The sequence below is a fragment of the Macaca mulatta genome, chromosome 4, assembly GCF_049350105.2.
Source record: "Macaca mulatta isolate MMU2019108-1 chromosome 4, T2T-MMU8v2.0, whole genome shotgun sequence".
Lineage (NCBI taxonomy): Eukaryota > Metazoa > Chordata > Mammalia > Primates > Cercopithecidae > Macaca > Macaca mulatta.
In genome coordinates this window covers 15634298-15642124 of record NC_133409.1, presented here as the reverse complement: position 1 = coordinate 15642124, position 7827 = coordinate 15634298, and positions in this window count along the sequence as shown.

The window sequence follows — 7827 nt, the reverse complement described above, 5'->3', positions numbered from 1 at the left end:
ATGTCTGAGCAGCTCACAGCAACAGGCACAAAAGTTGTCCATACGTAAGTTGGTAAGCTGTGGTGGTGAGTTCTTTTTAAGTCTAGATTAAGTTGTCCAGTTTCAGCTTGCAGGAAAAGGGCAATTTTTGTTCTTAGTGATTCCAAGTCAGAAAGATAGGAGAAAATTGGAAATCTTAGTTTGAAGAGTTACAACCAGATATTGAAGGAAACTGAAAGAATCCAGGATCCAGTCCAGTTTACAAGTAAAAGCTTTACAAAATGAACAGGGCTAGAATCTAATAATGGGTGCACAATAGTTTTTCTCCTGAAACATAATTTTTCTCTCAATCATCCCCATCCCCACCATAGTCAATCACGGCAAGATCAATCAGCCAGCAAAACAAGTCTACTGTCATTAACATGGGCCGATCACCTATACAAGTGTAACAAGAATAGTGATTGACCACACAAGCTCTTTTTACACCTACTTTACTGAAACATTTGGTCAGGAATCTCAGATTAGACTTTTCAAAGCCTTTTGTCCAGTCTGTTTTGCATTGCTCTAAAGGAATACGTGAGGCTGGGTAATTTACACAGAAAAGACGTTTCTTTGGCTCACAGTTCTGCAGGGTATACAAAAATCATGGTGCAAGCATCTGCTTGGCTTCTGGTGAGGGCCTCAGGAAGCTTTAATTTATGGTGAAAGGCAAGGAGAACTGATGTGTTGCATAGCAAGAAAGGGAGCTAGAGAAAAGAGAGAGGAGGTGGTGCCAGGCTCTTTTAAACAACCAGCTCTTGTATGAACTAATAGAATGAGACTCACTCATTACTTCAGGGAGGGCATCAAGCCATTCATGAGGGATCCACTCCCATAAACCAAACATCTCCCACTAGGCCCCACCTTCAACACTGGGGATCATATTTCAACATAAGGTGTGGAAGGGACAAATATCCAAACTATATCACCTTTCCAGACTAGGAAGCCAAGCCACGGACTCACTCTCTGATGCCATCATACCTGTAATGCCAGTAGGTTTGGGTGAAATCTTCTCTTCTTCAGATCTTTAAAATATATTTAAGGTTTCCGAGCCTTCTTTTCATAAGGCTAAAAAACCCAGTCTATGCATATTTTCAAATATGATGCTCTGGCCAAAGCCTTGGTAAAATAACCAATGTTTCCAATTGTATTCTGTTATAAAGAGAACAAATTCTTATTGAACTTATGCAGATAACTATATTGTCATAAAATAAGAATATTCAGCCAGGTGTGGTGGCTCATACCTATAACCCCAGCACTTTGGGAGGCCGAGGTGGGAGGATTTCTTTTTTTAATTAAATTAATCAATTAATTATTATAATACTTTAAGTTCTAGGGTACATGTGCACAATGTGCAGGTTTGTTATGTAGGTATACATGTGCCATGTTGGTTTGCTGCACCCATCAACTCATCATTTACATTACGTATTTCTCCCCCAGTCCCCCACCCATGACAGGCCCCAGTGTGTGATATTCCCCGCCCTATGTCCATGTGTTCTCATTGTTCAGTTCCCACCTATGAGTGAGAACATGCGGTGTTTGGTTTTCTGTCCTTGCAATAGTTTGCTGAGAATGATGGTTTCCAGCTTCATCCATGTCCCTGAAAAGGACATGAACTCATCCTTTTTTATGGCTACATAATATTCCAAGGTATATATGTACCACATTTTCTTTTTTTTTTTTTTTTTTTTTTTTTTTTTGAGGCGGAGTCTCGCTCTGTCGCCCAGGCTGGAGTGCAGTGGTGCGATCTCGGCTCACTGCAAGCTCCGCCTCCCAGGTTCCCGCCATTCTCCTGCCTCAGCCTCCCGAGTAGCTGGGACTACAGGCGCCGCCACCACGCCCGGCTAATTTTTTTGTATTTTTAGTGGAGACGGGGTTTCATTGTGTTAGCCAGGATGGTCTCGATCTCCTGACCTCGTGATCCGCCCGTCTCGGCCTCCCAAAGTGCTGGGATTACAGGCTTGAGCCACCGCGCCCGGCCGTACCACATTTTCTTAATCCAGTCTATCATTGATGGACATTTGGGTTGGTTCCAAGTGTTTGCTATTGTGAATAGTGCCACAATAAACATATGTGTGCGTGTGTCTTTATAAGTAGCATGATTTATAATCCTTTGGGTATACACCCAGTAATGGGATCACTGGGTCAAATGGTATTTCTAGTTCTAGATCCTTGAGGAATCGCCACACTGTCTTCCACAGTGGTTGAACTGGTTTACACTCAGTGGGAGGATTTCTTGAGACCAGCCTGGGTAACATAGTGAGACCTTGTCTCTACAAAAAACAAACAAGCATATCATGTTATATGCCTGTAGTCCCATCTACCCGGGGCTGAGGTGAGAGGATCGCTTGAGCTTGGGAGGTCGAGGCTGCAGGAGGCCATGATGATGACACTGTACTCTGGCCTGGGCAGAGTGCGATCCTTTCTCACTAACAGTTTCTGAATTATGGAGAGATCAAGTAGGGAGAAAAAAGGAACTGTTTCAATTATGTTACAAAGGTATAATTTACCAAATTCTTGTAAGCTATAGATAGATTTTTAAATAATCTGAAATACAAATATGAAAAAGATAATTTAAAAAAATTATTGCTGGATGTGGTGGCATATGCCTGTTGTCCCAGCTACTCAGGAGGCTGAGATGGAAGGACTGCTTGAGCCAAGGAGTTTCAGTCTAGCCAGCCTGGGCAACATGTCTCTAAAACAAAAACAAAACAAAAACCAAATTATTTCTCTCTCTCTCTCTCTCTCTCTCTCTCTCTCTCTCTCTCTCTCTCTCTGAGACAGTCTTGCTCTGTCACCCAGGCTGGAGCACAGTGGTGCAATCGTGGCTCACTGCAACCTCCGCCTTTGGGATTTAAGTGGTTCTTATACCTCAGCCTCCTGAGTAGCTGGGATTACAGGCATGCACTAGCATTCCCAGCTAATTTTTTGTATTTTCAGTAGAGACAGAGTTTTGCTGTGTTGGCCAGGCTGGTCTCGATCTCCTGGGCTCAAGTGATCTGCCTGCCTCAGCCTCCCAAAATGCTGGGATTACAGGCATGAGCCACTGCGCCAAGCCTGATTCTTTTTCATCAGTTCATTTAGTTCCACATAATTAATTCTCATTTTGCTTGATGTTGGGCTAGCAACTTATGAACCAATTTGTTTCTTCATTAGAGTTCTGGAAGTTCTTACACAGTCCAATAGTATATTCCTATGTTACCAGAAACCTGTACTTGTCAGAATTCTTTCCATACATTTCCTTGGGAGATACACTATTTTAGGATTATAGTTGCTTGCAAAACCTTTCAGGAGAGCATCAGAGTAAAACAATTTACTGTCTATGGATGACAAGACTTAAAATGGTCAGGGTCGCAGTGACTCACGCCTGTAATCCCAGCACTTTGGGAGGCCGAAGTGGGTGGATCACAAGGTCAGGAGATCGAGACCATCCTGGCTAACACGGTGAAACCCCGTCTCTACTAAAAATACAAAAAATTAGCCGGGTGTGGTGGCAGGGGCATGTAGTCCCAGCTACTGCAGTGAGCTGAGGATCGCGCCACTGCATTCCAGCCTGGGCAACAGAGTGAGACTCCATCTCAAAAAAAACCAAAAAGGTCGTGGTTAAAGATCTGATGAGAGTTTATTATGGTAATGACACAATTGACATGTTAAATCATTATTTCTGTGACATACAACATTTTAACATAATAACCAGAATTATAACTGATAACATTATGCCAAGACATATCAGATTTCTTGGAATTTCACAAAATTTCTGGAACACATAAACACTCAATCATCGTTGCTTATTTGACAAATGCTTATTCTGCAAATTTAACATATCAATTAAGCCTAATTAGCTTAACATTTCTCTTTTATAAGGAGACCTTCCAGGACCCCTGGAAGTTTCCAAAGTCAATGTGGGATAAAAAAGGCTTAATTTAGAATTTGATTTTGGAAAGTTTGTCAAAAACACCAAAATGTTTGTCAATATTAATATCAGTATTAAAGGTTTGATTTTTATCAATATCAAAGTCTTGGTTTGGAAAATTTGTCAAAAATATCAAAACACTTGATTAACTTGGATCACAGATTATGAGACAGTACCAGAATGACAAAGGATCTTAAAGACAAATACAGAAAAGTTACATAGTAGAAAAAAAAATTTTAACATTGAGAATATTCTGTTTTCTTAATTAAAAGATCTAATAAAAGACAACATGGGCAATACAAAATATCTTCTAAAACTTCTTCATTATGTTCATAAACTTTGTTACTGGGTGGCTTTGATGAAATTCAGATATTCAAAAAATACCTCTCCAGCAGATACATTCTCAGCCTCTTGAGTAATGGTGATGGTATTTAATTATAAAGCATTATTCAGATGTTAATGAAACACTTTCACTGCATACTCATTTACTTCTTACAAGAACTCTGTCTTGTAGCTAAAAGCAGTTAAGCTAACATTAGAACTAAAAAAATTTTTCGGCCGGGCGCGGTGGCTCAAGCCTGTAATCCCAGCACTTTGGGAGGCCGAGACGGGCGGATCACGAGGTCAGGAGGTCGAGACCATCCTGGTTGACACGGTGAAACCCTGTCTCTACTAAAAAATACAAAAAAAAAAACTAGCCGGGCGAGGTGGCGGGCGCCTGTAGTCCCAGCTACTCGGGAGGCTGAGGCAGGAGAATGGCGTGAACCCAGGAGGCGGAGCTTGCAGTGAGCCAAGATCACGCCACTGCACTCTAGCCTGGGTGGCAGAGCGAGACTCTGTCTCAAAAAAAAAAAAAAAAAAAAAAAATTTAGTTCTTTCTATTGAAACACCCTCTTTACAAATAGAAATTTTTACCTCCTGAGACATAAGTGTATCATATAGTGAACATATATGCTGTTTTTTGGCTAAGCAGTATATATTTTCCTTTCTTTTAGTTAATGCTATTAATAATTTTAACTTCTAGGAGAACCACCCTAAGTGCTTCAACTAGACTTAACTCTATCCCTGAGTCCAGGGATGAACATGTGACTCAGACTGGCCAATCAGAGATGTCATTCCCCTGGCCTGTTACCCAATATAGACCAATGAGAGTCAGGTACAGAACTTTTATAGAAGAAAATATAAGAAATTGTGATGTGGGCAGCCATCTTGCTAAACATGTGGCATCTAAGAAAGAAGCCAACAGAGCTGATATATCAGATACTTGGACCTATAAACATAATTTCTTTAACATAAGTTTAAGTTGTCAAGCCAGAAGTCAAATTTACTTGTGGGCTTTTTGCAGAATTTCCCCTTTTGCTTCAACTAGTTCATGTTAGATTTTCCTCATCAATTGCGAAATAGTGAATTTTATCTCATACGGATAAATAATTATTTAAACAAGAAAAGTTAAATACTGGAGAAGAGCTATGTCATTTTTAATCACTTCTAGTTTCGGACGTTAGTCAGAAGCTTGAGGGACACTTATGTAGCTACTCTGGCCCCAGGCACAGGATCTGAAAATATCCTACTCAGGATCCGCATGAGGTCTACTGGACCCCAACACATGTAGAAGCTCAGCAGAAAACTTATTGAATGTTGAAAAAATCTGGGGTAGTGTGGACTTCCATGAAGCTGCAATATATGTGCATGCCTTATTCCTGAAATAAACTATTCATACATATGCAAAAAAAAAGAAAACAAAAAAAGACAACGTAAAGCACAGGAAATCATTTTGATAAAACACCAATTCTTTGTTTTCTAGGCAGAGCACTTAAGAAAACGTTTTTCCAATAAAACTTTGTTTGTTTGTTTGTTTTTTAACTTAGAGAAACCAGCTTCAAGTTTTGTACCAATGAACTTTTGATATTAAGATTCATTTTTAAAACCCTTAAATAATTTTATTCAATTTTGACCATCTTGACCACACATAAAATTTCTCTTTCAAAAGCCTTCTAAAACTTAAAAAAAAGTTTTAAATTTTAAGTTCCGGGATGCATGTGCAGGACGTGTAGATTTGTTATGTAGGTAAACATGTGCCATGGTGGTTTGCTGCACCTATCAACCCATCACGTAGGCATTAAGCCCTGCACGCATTAGCTATTTATCCTGATGCTCTCCCTCCCCCGACTCTCCCCACCAACAGGCCCCAGTGTGTGTTGTTCTCCTCCCTATGTCCATGTGTTCTTATCATTTAGCTCCCACTTATATAAGTGAGAATATGCAATGTTTGGTTTTCTGTTCCTGCATTAGTTTGCTGAGGATAATGGCATCCAGCTCCATCCATGTGCCTGTAAAGGACATGATCTTATTCCTTTTTTATGACTGCATAGTATTCCATGGTATATATGAACCACATTTTCTTTATCCAGTTTATCATTGATGGGCAATTTGGATCGATTCCATGTATTTGCTATTGTGACTAGTGCTGTAGTGAACATATGCATGCATGTATCTTTGTAATATTTATATTTATATATTAATTATAATGTATTATATATTATATAATTACATATTATATAATTTTATATAATATATTTATATATAAATATTTATATATATAAAAACATATGTATTTATATATATATAAATATTTATATTCCTTTGGCTATATACCCAGTAATGGGATTGCTGGGTCAAATGTTATTTCTGGTTCTAGGTTTTTGAGGAATCACTGCACTATCTTCCACAATGGTTGAACTAATTTACATTCCCACCAACAATGTATAAGGTTCCTTTGTCTCCACAGCCTCACCAGCATCTGTTGTTTCTTGACTTTTTACTAATCATCATTCTGACTGGCGTGAGGTGGTATCTCATTGTGGTTTTGATTTGCATTTCTCTAATGATCAGTGATGTTGAGCTTTTTTCATGTGTTTATTGGCTGCATAAATGTCTTCTTTTGAGAAGTGCCTGTTCATGTCCTTTGCCCACTTTTTAATAGGGTTCTTTGTTTTTTTCTTGTAAATTTGTATACGTTCCTTGTAGATTCTGGAGATTAGAACTTTGTCAGATGAACAGATTGCAAAAATTTTCTCCCATTCTGTAGGTTCTCTGTTCACTCTAATGATGGTTTCTTTTGCTGTGCAAAAGCTCTTTAGTTTAATTAGATCCCATTTGGCAATTTTTGCTTCTGTTGCAATTGCTTTTGATGTCTTCATCATAAAATCTTTGCCTGTGCCTATGTCCTGAGTGGTATTGCCTAGATTTTCTTCTAGGGTTTTTATAGTTTTGGGTTTTACATTTAAGTTTTTAATTCATCTTGAGTTAATTTTTGTATAAAGTATAAGGAAGGGGTCCAGTTTCAATTTTCTGCATATGGCTAGCCAGTTTTCCCAGCACCAATTTATTAAATAGGGAATCCTTTCCCCATTGCTTGTTTTTCTCAGGTTTGTCAAAGATCAGATAGTTGTAGATATGTGGTCTTATTTCTGGGATCTCTATTCTGTTCCATTGGTCTATGTGTCTGTTTTTGTACCAGTACCATGCTGTTTTGGTTACTGTAGCCTTGTATTATATTTGATTGAAGTCAGGTAGTGTGATGCCTCCAGCTTTGTTCTCTTTGCTTAAGACTGTCTTGGCTGTATGGGCTCTTTTTTTGTTCCATATAAATTTTAAAGTAGTGTTTTTTTTTTTTAATTTTGTGAAGAATGTCAATGGTAGTTTAATGGAAATAGCATTGAATCTATAAATTACTTTGGGCAGTATGGCCATTTTCATGATATTGATTCTTCCTATCCATGAGTGTAGAATGTTTTTCCATTGTCCTCTCTTATTTCCTTAAGCAGTGGTTTGTAGTTCTCCTTGAAGAGGTCCTTTGCTTCCCTTATTAGCTGTATTCCTAGGTATTTTATTAT